Source organism: Lepus europaeus, unplaced genomic scaffold (genome assembly GCF_033115175.1).
Source record: "Lepus europaeus isolate LE1 unplaced genomic scaffold, mLepTim1.pri SCAFFOLD_129, whole genome shotgun sequence".
NCBI classification, from domain to species: Eukaryota; Metazoa; Chordata; class Mammalia; order Lagomorpha; family Leporidae; genus Lepus; species Lepus europaeus.
In genome coordinates, this window is record NW_026909036.1 from 343,237 (window position 1) to 355,375 (window position 12,139).

Below are 12,139 nucleotides of genomic sequence, written 5' to 3' on the forward strand. Positions count from 1 at the left end.
AGAAGACTCATAGAATGGCAAAAGCCCTAAACAGCACTCTGGCCTCAGAATCAGCCATTAAAGCATTCAGATCTGGCTAAAAAGCCCATGAGAGTTTCGCAGGCATGGAAAGCCAAGACACTGTGGCAAAAAAAAAAGTGACCTAAATGAAATATCTCTGTGAGATCCCAGCAGAAAAAACAGGCCATCAAAGAAGGCAGTACCTTTCTCTGAAGGGAGGAGAGTACTTCCGCTTTGACTATGGTCTACATAAGATTAGAGTTGGTGAACTCAAGAGGCTTCCATAGCCTTGGCAGCTCATGACAAGAGCCTCTGGAGATTACTGACAACATAAATAAGAGTGTCAATTGTTAAATCAACCATGGGAGTCACTGTGCACCTGCTCCCCATGTAGGACCTCTGCCCTTAATGTTTTGTTCTATGCAAATTAATGGTAAAACTACTACTGAAACAGCATCCTATACTTTGTGTGTCTTTGTAGGTGCAGTATGTTGAAATCTTTACTTAGTATATACTAAGTTGATCTTCTGTATATAAAGTTAATTGAAAATGAAACATGATGAAGAATGGGATGGAAGAGGGAGTGGGAAATGGGATGGTTGTGGGTGGGAGGGATGTTATGGGGGGTAGCCACTATAATCCACAAGTTGTACTTTGAAAATTTATATATATTTTTTTTTATTTTTGACAGGCAGAGTGGACAGTGAGAGACAGAGAGAAAGGTCTTCCTTTTGCCGTTGGTTCACCCTCCAATGGCCGCCGCGGTAGCGCGCTGTGGCCGGCGCACCGCGCTGTTCCGATGGCAGGAGTCAGGTGCTTCTCCTGGTCTCCCATGGGGTGCAGGGCCCAAGCACTTGGGTCATCCTCCACTACACTCCCTGGCCACAGCAGAGAGCTGGCCTGGAAGCGGGGCAACCGGGACAGGATCGGTGCCCCGACCGGGACTAGAACCCAGTGTGCCGGCGCCGTAAGGCGGAGGATTAGCCTGTTGAGCCACGGCGCCAGCCGAAAATTTATATTTATTAAAAAAATAAACTAAAAAAATAGAATTGTGGCCAGCACTGTGACACAGCAGATTAAAGCCCTGACCTGAAGCACCGGCATCCCATTTGGGTGCCAGTTCTAGTCCCGGCTGCTCCTCTTCTGATCCAGCTCTCTACTGTGGCTGGGATAGCAGTAGAAGATGGCCCAAGTTCTTGGGCCCCTACATCCACGTGGGAGACCCAGAGGAAGCTCCTGGCTTCAGGTCAGCACAGCTCTGGCTGTTGTGGTAATTTGAGGTGTGAACAAGTGGATGGAAGACCTCTCTCTGTGTCTCTACCTCTCTCTGTAACTCTTTGAAATAAATAAAATAAATCAAAAACAAAATCATTCCTCTTCTTTTTGTATGTTTTATCTGATCTGAAATACATGAAGAAATATCTGTTGCACTAAGCTGAAGACAACAGAAACAATAAGCAAGAAGCTGAAACAGAGAATATCTATATCCTGCACAGTATTGCAAATCAGGACTGCAGTGAAAGGCACAGACAAAATATATGTTCTTGAGGCTGACTTGAGGTTTTTGTTTAATTTGTTCTTGGAGGATTTTTCACCCATCTAATGGTGTTTTATTGAATGCTATTCCTTCCAGAAATTTCAGTACCATGGATCTTTCACCTATTAGTCTTCTTGTGCTCCCCTATTTTAGTTGTCAGTCCCAAGGCCTCTTGTGTCTTCACCTATTGAAAGCTTCCCACTGCTCCTTTCCAATTTCCCTATTGGGGTAAATGCCTTAGGCATATTGGCTTAGAATAGAAGTGTCCTATGCTGATGCCCAATCACCCTTCCTGCTATATTACTTACAGTCTTATCCTTTCATAACAGGGGTAGATTGCAATGATGTGGTGACTCATCCTGACATGGGCCAACACCACAGGAAGCCTATAAACAAGTCACACACCTTTCTGCTAAGGTCTGCATATTTGCAGATCAATGCACTAAGGGTACTGCACATCTTTAGTAATGTTGTTATCATGGAATATACAAATCATTTCAATGCAAGGATAAGGCTCATGGAACTGTTGAAAGATGGCATTTTTCTTAGACAAGTACTAAAATGACAGGAATTTCTACTTTCCAGGTCTTCATCCTCCACCACATTACAAAACTTGGTTCACACTGAAAATTGCCTTAATATTGACAGTAATGTCTCATTAAGTTAACATTTTCTGAAGTTTTATTACAGTGGAGATACTTGATGTGAGATTTTCAATACCCTATAAATATGTGACAGATTAGTGCAGTGTCTTTGGAGTGTTTGTATAACTGCCTATTCCCTGGAGAACATGCTTTTGGTATGAAATCCACAGTGAATATCAAGTTTATGAGCATCTCTCTTCTTGTGTCTATGGAAGCATCTTGCCAGAAAATGCAATGTTGTGATAGCATCAGCACAATGAAGGGAATCAGGACACAGGGAGCCGGGTTTTGCAGCATACCTGGCAGTTTTTGACAGTGCCCTGGGATAGCTAATAGTTGGCAAAGGGTGTTATGTGTGTCAGACCTCACAAGACAACACAAAGGTCCTCATATTCTGAAGCCCAGCCACAACCCCATAAGGTCTCTCTCCCAGCTCAAATGCAGATTCTCAGCAGAAACTAACACTATTGTCACAAAATCCATCGTCTCAATCACAATGAATGTTGTGATGACAGTGGTTGTTTTTCAGTTAGAATGCAGCCTCAGTGGATTTCAGCAATAGACACAGGTGCATAAAATTTGATTTTTTAAAATTTTGAGACCCTGAACAAAGATTCCCTCTCTGCAGAAGAGAAGCTTCTATACCTCTGGGAACAAAGATTGAAAAATTTCCCTCCTGGGACCTCAAGTTACAGAAAGAGGCTGACACTAGCCTTTGCTATTCTCCAAATGATAGGACTGTCAGCTCTATACCCTTCAGTCTTACTATAGTTCTCACTGCCCTCATGATCAGGCATAAGATCCACCAAACAATTCCTAACATGTCACAGGACTTGGGGTTTTAGTGCATGGTCACATTTACTGTGCAGAGTCCAACTGCCAAATTTCAATGATTTCAAATTGTGGAACACTTGAAGCAAGTTTACCCTTCAGTATAAAGTGTAAGCTCGATGAATCTTTTTGAGTTGGAAGGTTGGCAAGATAATAGTGTCAAGCCATTCCCCTAAAAAGATAAGGATAAACCTTGGGATATGTATGGTGTGTGTGTGTGTGTGTGTGTTTATCTATGCACATGTGTTAAGATTTCCCACATTTTCAACAATGAAATATAACTAGAATATCAAGAGTCACATTTTTGTAAATATATCTCTAATCAATCCATGTATGTTCTAAAAGAGAAGCAAATTCCAAATCAATTTTTCCACATTTTCTCCTTGTTTTTTTATGAATTTTTTATATTTGTGAATCTTCATGACTAATTCATTAATAACTTTCCTTAGGGATAAATGTCATATAAAACCAGCTTTATCTGATTTATTTTATTAAGAAGACAGTAAATAAACAGGAAATAATTTTTATTTTCTTTTGGGAACATAGCATCTCATAGAAGATGCAATAAGATAAGGACATGAAATAAAAACAAATTTAGAGCACATCTAGTTCACAGAGATACAAATGTTACCAGGAAAATATATGAATTAAAAAATACATAAAAACACTGTTGGCCAATAAGAAGATATACATCCTAAAAATGCAAGAGAAGAGATAGTAATATTTCCAAATAAGCAATGTAAGTAATCCTGTAGATGCAAAATATTAGAATGTCATATGATTTGTTAAATTAAATGTTAAAATATATTTAATAAGATATTAAATATAAAGAATATAAAATGTTAAAAAATTTATTTTTCATGACCTTTTTGCTTATTGTTTTCATAAAATGTATTCTCGATATTCTGAAAACCCTTTGTATGCAAGGATTTAAAAAAATTGTTACTGCAAAATTAAATACAATAAATGTAAAACATTAAAAATTAAATAAAATATTCAATAAAATTCAGATAGAATATTGTTACAAGAGCAATTAAAAATAGCCATGTTGTTTAATATTGTCTAAAATAAGTCTAAAACAATTTAACTAATTCAGGACTGCCTATACTCACTTAAGGCTATAAATTTCCATTAAGCATTGATTTATCTGGCATCTTTGTATTTTCTTCTGTGTTTCTCAGCTTGTTCCTGCATGTGCTTGCTAACTCCAGGTGTGTCTGTCTCTATGTGCCTGCAGCCATGCCTGGCTTCTTGTGTTCACATTTCTATTCCTGAAATTCATGTGTTCTCTCTGTGTTACCATCTCAAATAACTGCATCCCTACTTTGATGTCTGCAGTGCCAGCATCCCATGTGGGTGCTTGTTTGAGTCCCAGCTGCTCCACCTCCAAGCTAGCTCTCTGCTATGGCCTGTGAAAGCAGTAGAAGATGGCCCAAGTCCTTGGGCTCCTGCACCCATGTGAGAGATCCAGAGGAAACTCCTGGCTCCTGGCTTAGGATTAGCTCAGCTCTGGCAATTTGGGGAGTGAATCACTCGATGGAAGAACTCTCTCTCTCTCTCTCTCTCTCTCTCTCTCTCTGTCTGTAATTCTGCCTTTCAAATGATCAAATAAATCTTTAAAAAATGGAAGTGTGTCATTGTAACAATTAGAAAGAAAAATGAGAAAAGCAGGAAGTTAGGAGTGAGCAGGGAGGGAGCATATTGTGGGGAGTGTCATTATGTTGTTAAAACTGTATATATGAGGGTTTGGCACTGTGTATAATGGACTAAGTCTCTGCCTGAGGTGCTGGAATCCCATATGTGCACCAGTTTGAGTTCCATCTATTCCTCTTCCAGTCCAGCTCTCTGCTATGGCCTGGGAAAGCAGCAGAAGATGGAAATAATGCTTGCACCCCTGCACCTGCAAGGGAGACCCAGAAGAAATTCCTGGCTCCTGGCTTTGGATTGGCCCAACTCTGGCCATTACAGCCTTTTGGGAAGTGAACCAGTGGATTGAAGACCTTTCTCTCTGTCTCTCCCTCTCTCTGTCTGCAACTCTACCTTGCAAAACAAATAAAATATTTTTAAAACTGTTTATGTGAAATGCAAAACAGTTAAAAACAAAAAATAATGAAAAGATTTGACATAAAGTTATTTTAAAAATATTTAATGAGCCAAAAAAGAAGGTAGTAAAGGAGAAATAGAGTTATAAATCATATGAGAAATATATAAATGTAGTCAAGTGACAGATAATTTCAGCCATATTTAGAATTAGTTCAAATATAGTTGAGCTGATAGAGATTGTCAAATGTGATAAAAATAAGACATTTGAGCATGTTGTCCACTTGTATCCTATGTAAAATACTAAGACAGAAGCATACTTAAAATGAAAAAGCGGAAAATATATGCTACACAGAAATGAATGCATAGAAAAGTTAAGACAATTGCATCTCATATTTGAGAACCTTAGTGATACTCAGCTATGGCTCACAACCTCAGCTTCCTGCTATTGCAGACCCTGGGAGGTAGCAGTGGTGACTCAAATATTTGAGATCTTGTCACCTATGTGGTAGACGTGGATTGAGGTTGTTTATGTTTTTGTTGTTGTTTTTTCCAGCTTTGGCTCAGCCCAGTCTTGACTATTGTGGATATTTGGTAGAATGAATCAGGCACCAGGATCTTTCGAGCTCTAGCTTTCTCTATCTCCCTACCTCCCAAATAAATAAAAAGATTTAGGAGGCCAGCACTGTGGTGTAGTAGGCTAAGCCTGCACCTTCAGCACCAGAATGCAATATGGGAACCAGCTTGCATCCCAGCTGCTCCTCTTCCAATCCAGCTCTCTGCTATGGCATAGGAAAGCAGCTGAATATGGCTCAAGGGCTTGAAGAAGCTCCTGGCTCCTGGCTTCTGGCTTCAGATCAGTTCAGCTCCAGCCATTGCAGCCATTTGGAGAGTGAACCAGTAGATGGAAAACCTTTCTTTCTGTCTCTCCTTCTCTGTCTTTAACTCTACCTCTCAACTAAATAAAATCTCAATAAATAAATAAAAACATAAACTACACTTATCATAAAATGCTCAAATGGACATATTACTTGATAGCAGACAAAATAAAGGTCAGTACAAAATCTATTAATGCAGATATAGACTTTCCATGGTAACAAATTGATAATACATCAGGATGATATAACACTTAAAATATTAATGTGGCAAAAATAAAGCCTTGATAACTCAATGCTCTTGCCCCTTCCATCCTCTTTCCATCATCTTTCTGTGCCCCTATGATGGTGCCCATGAATGTCCTGGCCAATGCTCTCAAGGCAACAGCAGTGCCAAGAGAAGAGGCAAATGCCAGGTTCCTACTAGACCATGCTCAAAAGTCATCATCATGTTTTTAACTGTGATGATGAAGCATGGTTACATTGGAAAATTTGAAATCATGGATGATCACAGAGCTGGGGAAATTGTTGTGAACCTCATGGGTAGGTTAAACAGGTGTGGAGTGATCAGCCCCAGATTTGATGTGCAATTGAATGATCTAGAAAATATGGAAGAATAATCTGCTTCCATCTTGCCAGTTTGGTTTCATTGTACTGAAAACCTCAGCTGGCAACATGGGCCATGAAGAAACACTACTAAAACACACAGGAAGAAAAATCCTGGGATTTTTTAGCAATGTAACATTCACATACAAATAAAAGCTCAATGGACCAAAAAAAAAAAAAAAAGCCTTAAATGACATGAAATAGAAACAATATAAATAAACAAGAAAAAGTATCCACAATTAAACCTAGATAATACTCTTTAGTAGTCAAAAAAGAGATAAAATATAAATCAATATCGACATTAATAACAATATATTGACCTGATATTTACAGAGGATTATGTGGAACACTTAGCAAGACAGAAAATATGCCGAGTCACAAATGATGTCTCAATACTGAAAATGTGAAATGTTCCCTCCGAACACAATAAAATTAAATTAGAAATCAGTAAGATAAAGGGAAATGCAGAAGAGCCTCAAATATTTAAAAATAAAATATCCTTCTATATAATCCAGGAATGAAAGAATAAATCACAAAGTAAATTATGATATATATGATCAAAATGAAAATGCATCATAGCAATGGCATTACTGGTAGTTCTATGGAAATCAGAATTTCTTTCCTACTCTCATCTTTGAAGTGGAAATCAATGCCCTTTGAATGTGGGCTGGCATGACCAACTTAACCAACACAACTCGCATATTTGAAATGCTAAGAAAAAAAAGAAACACTAATAGAAGTCAATGTGAGCAAAAAATTCTACTTTAACAGGAAATGTGCTAGATTTAGATTGAATATTATTTTTAAAATAAATAACAATCATTTCATATTTTGGTATAATATCAAGCTTTAAAATATCATAGCTCAAAGCAATTAAAGCATTTAATATGAAGGATTAAATAGGCATTTCTACAATGAAAATACACAAATGATTCCTTAGCATACAAAATGATAAGCACATTAAGATACCACTTTCCATTCAATTCAATTTTCATTATTTTGAAATTTGTTGGCAAAGCTGGAGAAATTGAAACCCTAATAACTTCCTAGGATAAATATAACATGATGTCACCGTATGGAAGAAAGTACTGAAATTCCTGAAAAATACTCCGTGTAAAATTAATGTATGATCCAGCAATTCCACTGCTAGGGATATAATCAAAAGAAATGAAAACAGGGCCAGAACAAGTCTCGTACACATATATTCATAGAAGCATTATTCACAATAATGAACAGCGAGAAGAAAACCAAGTTTCCAGGGAGAGATAAAGGGAAAAAGAATATTGTGTATTAATTAATTATTGATACTAATACTGACAGCAGTTCTAATACATAATGTGTACTGAATGCAAATGAAGAATAATGTATTCCTTGTTGTAAAAATAGAGTGATGATAATAGAGTGGATTTGTCTAATCCAGGATCCCCTTAGGATTAAGACCTGTGGGCAATTTTCTACCAATTACTAATGAAAATATGTAGTCATGCACCTCAGATGTCTGATCATGTTTTTATTAATTTACCTCATTAATATCTTCTTTAGGAACAAATATCAACATCACTTTCCCTCACAATGCCCCAAAGATCTGAGCCCCAAATTAACCATCATTATTAATTCAGTTTATATGCTGCAGATGTTTTCTCATGCATTTATAACCATATCTATATAAAATATAGATTGTATTACACAGAGAGATATCACATAATATGTAGCCTTGAATTTAGAATATTACTTTTTGAGATATTAATTACAAAATGTGAAATCATTAAATATAGACATTAAAAATTTTAGGATTCATAGCACTCTTAAGCTTATTAAATATGAATGTAACCCACTTGTAATTCACCTATTTGAAGTGCACAATTCAATGGCTTTAACAGATATGTGTAATCATATCGAATGTCAAGTTTAGAATATCTTGCCACCTCAAAAATAAACTCAGTAAAAATAAGAAAGAGAGTGGGTAGGAACAAGGGAGGGAATATAAGGTGAGAAGTATCAGGTTCTTAAAATTGTATATATAAAACAAATGAAATTTGTTCCCTTTATATAAATAAAAACTAAAAAAGTAAGCTCAGTACCCCTTCTATCTCTTCACTATACCCTCATCCCTGTAACCCTAAGTGTTCCTCTAACCCTAAGTATTCTTCTTCTTCTTCTTCTTCTTCTTCTTTTTCTTTGACAGACAGAGTGGACAGTGAGAGAGAGAGAGAGACAGAGAGAAAGGTCTTCCTTTGCCATTGGTTCACCCTCCAATGGCCGCTGTGGCTAGCGCACCATGCCGATCCGAAGCCAGGAGCCAGGTGTTTCTCCCGGTCTCCCATGTGGGTGCAGGACCCAAGCACTTGGGCCATCCTCCACTGCCTTCCCGGGCCACAGCAGAGAGCTGGACTGGAAGAGGAGCAACTGGGACAGAATCCGGCACCCCAACCGGGACTAGAACCTGGTGTGCCGGCGCCGCAGGTGGAGGATTGGCCTATTGAGCTGTGGCGCCGGCCCCTAAGTATTCTTCTAACCTTAATATATGACTGCTGTGAACATTGCATGTGATGGATTATGGGATCCAAGGGTGCCCAATGTGGAGCCTGCATCCAAAAGTGAGGTCTCAGCCCATTCCCCTGCTGCACTCATCCAGAAAAATAGCAATGGGAATGTGGGAAAGCTGGAAAAATGGGGGCAGTCTTGTCACACCCAGAATATTAGCAGGCCAACTAGCAGGAAAGGAAGCCCCACATTGGCTGCACATGTCTGGACTAAAGTTCCCATTTCTTTGAGTCAGGAAAGGAGGGAAGAGGAGCAGATTTGGATACAAAGACCACTGGGTCTTAATCAATGCTCTTAATGGATCAGAAGATTTTCTTTGGAAACTTTTTTTCCACCTGCTATATGACCCTGGAACCATTGACAGGACATTTAATGACTGCATTTTTGTTTTCTTTCTAAGGGATTTTCATACAATTTAATGGGATGGGGATCTGGCATGCCATAACTTTTTCTACAAACTATTCAATTTTAATCTGTGAATGCTAAGTAACTTGTAAATTATTTTTACAATTACCACATAATACTCATTTGCTACTAAAAACAAATAAACCAATGAACTTTCAGTATTCTGCTGAGTTTGTCACATTATTATCAATGATCTTTGGTGTCTTTGAAGAAGCTAATGTGACACATGTGCCATTAAAATTAAATATTTGTATTATAAATTTTGTAATAGTCATATCTACTTTAAGTTGGTCAAATTAGTGCAAACATTAAAAATACATCTAACAATAAATATGAAAAACTATTAGCTATTATGTAAAACTGGCAAGGAATTGGAAAATTTACAATAATTCACCATACACTTAATTTGGTAAATAAAGCTGAAAAGACAAAAAGAAGCATTTCTCAAACCTGTTGCTACAATAATAGATTTATACTTTCTGGAAATGTATCTTTCTTTTTGTCATATAATCATAATTTCTAATTTAGAGTAACATCAATCTAAAATTTGCAAAATCATTATCAGAAGACATCTACTGATCAGTACTTTTATATAGTTTTAATTTTTCCATACTTGTGTTTATTTTTAGTAGCTATGAGTGGTAAATATAATACATACCTTTATACAATTGCCCATGCCACTTTTTATGTCTCTTTAGTTTTCATATTTTCTTTTCTTTTTTTTTCCTACCATTCAATCTTATGGGTTACTATATTGATTTTACCTGAACACAACTTTTAGAAATTTCCATATTACTTTGTGTACTTGTACACAGCTATTTAAGATGAATGTTTGTATTGCTTCTCAACCTTTTAGCTAAGAACAGATGTAAAGTGTGTGTGTGTATTTGTGTGTGTGCAAATGACCATATTATACAGAAATAGCACAGAAAATAATACTGGGAGGAATGCTAACCCTCATTTCAAACATGAAATCTACCTTTTCCTGGTTTCCCCTGTGGCAGAGCACCAGACCCCTTCTCACCAAAATTTATATCTTGCAGTCCTAAATCCCAATGTGACTGGATTTGGAGATCAGGCCTTTAAAGATTTAATAAAGGAAAATTGCATCAAAAATTTGAGGTCCTAATCCAAACTAACTGGTATCCTTAAAAGATAGAGACATCAGAGATGTACATGGGTGGAAAAATGCTAGGTGAGGACACAGCAAGACTGTGGCTGATGGGACTCCATAGAGAGAGGCCTCATAAGAAATCAAGGCTACAAACATCTTGATCTTAGGCTTCAGACATACAGAAGTATGCAAAATAAATTCCTGTGATTTCAACCACCGCATCTGTGGTAATAATATTATGTTGACACTGGAAAGTAATACACGGGGCCAGTGCTGTGGCGCAACGGGTTAAAGCCCTGGCCTGAAGTGCGGGCATCCCATATGGGCATTGGTTCTAGTCCTGGCTGCTCTTCCTCCAATCCAGCTCTCTGCTGTGGCCTGGGAAAGCAGTTCATCTTCTAGATGCACCCACATGGGAGACTGGAGGAAGCTCCTGGCTCTTGACTTCAGATCAGCACAGATCTGGCCATTGTGACCATCTAGGGAGTGAACCAGAGAATGAAGATCTCTCTCTCTGTCTCTACCTCTCTCTCTGACTCTGTTTTTCAAATAAATAAAATACATCTTTTTTTAAAAAAAGTAATACACACCTATCTCTGATGTTTACTTGCAATCTCCTGTAAGGGCCAAGCACAGAGGGCTTTCAGAGAAATAATGGAAATTGAAAAGTCTGACTCCATGTGCCTAAAAGCCTAAACCAGAAAAAGAAAGAAATAAGACAAAAGATATGAGAAAAATGTCCACAGTAACCTAAAAGAGAAATAAAATGCAAAAAATAAATTATTTGTACATGTGTATTTTTAAGAGCCCATCATTTAATACAGTTAGAGCACTAAAATTTTAATATAATTCCATAAAAAGTAAAAAAAAAGGACACTGCCTTTTGTGCTTCTGCAGTTGCAAGTTACATTTTACAACTTCTTTTTTTAAAGATTTATTTATTTACTTGAAAGAGTTACACAGAGAGAATGAGAGGCAGAAAGAGAGAAAAGCGTGATGGTCTTCATCCGCTGATTCACTCCCCAATTGGCCAAAACAGCCAGAACTGTGCCAATCTGAAGCCAGGAACCAGGAGCTTCTACTAGGTCTCCCACAAGGGTACGGGGGCCCAAGGAGTTGGACCACCTTTTGCTGCTTTCCCAGGCTATAGAAGAGAGCCGGGTCAGAAGTGGAGCAGCCAGAACTCAAACAGGCACCCATATGGGATGCTAGCACTGCAGGTGGTGGCTTTAACCATTATGGCACAGCACTGGCCTCACATTTTACAGCTTCTAAAATGCATGTTTACAAAGCTTTGTGGGTGCAATCAATAGCATGGTTTAAATTACAATTTTATCTAGGAATCTTAACTAAATTTAAATAGAGTACCATGTAAGATTGTAGGAAAAATTACTAAAAATAAGTAAGAAGGGACCAGCACTGTGGCATAGTAGGCTAAGCCTCCACCTGTGGCTCTAGCATCTCATATGTGTGCCAGTTCCTGTCCTTGCTGCTCCTTTTCTGATCCAGCTCTCTGTTACGGCCTGGGAAAGCAGTAGAAGAC

At 37.9% G+C, this 12,139-nt stretch overlaps 1 pseudogene; it reads left to right on the top strand.

The window, feature by feature from the left end:
• Positions 1–6,272: 6,272 nt before the first annotated feature.
• Positions 6,273–6,686, top strand: LOC133754515 (small ribosomal subunit protein uS8-like; annotated as a pseudogene).
• The last annotated feature ends 5,453 nt before the right edge of the window (positions 6,687–12,139 follow it).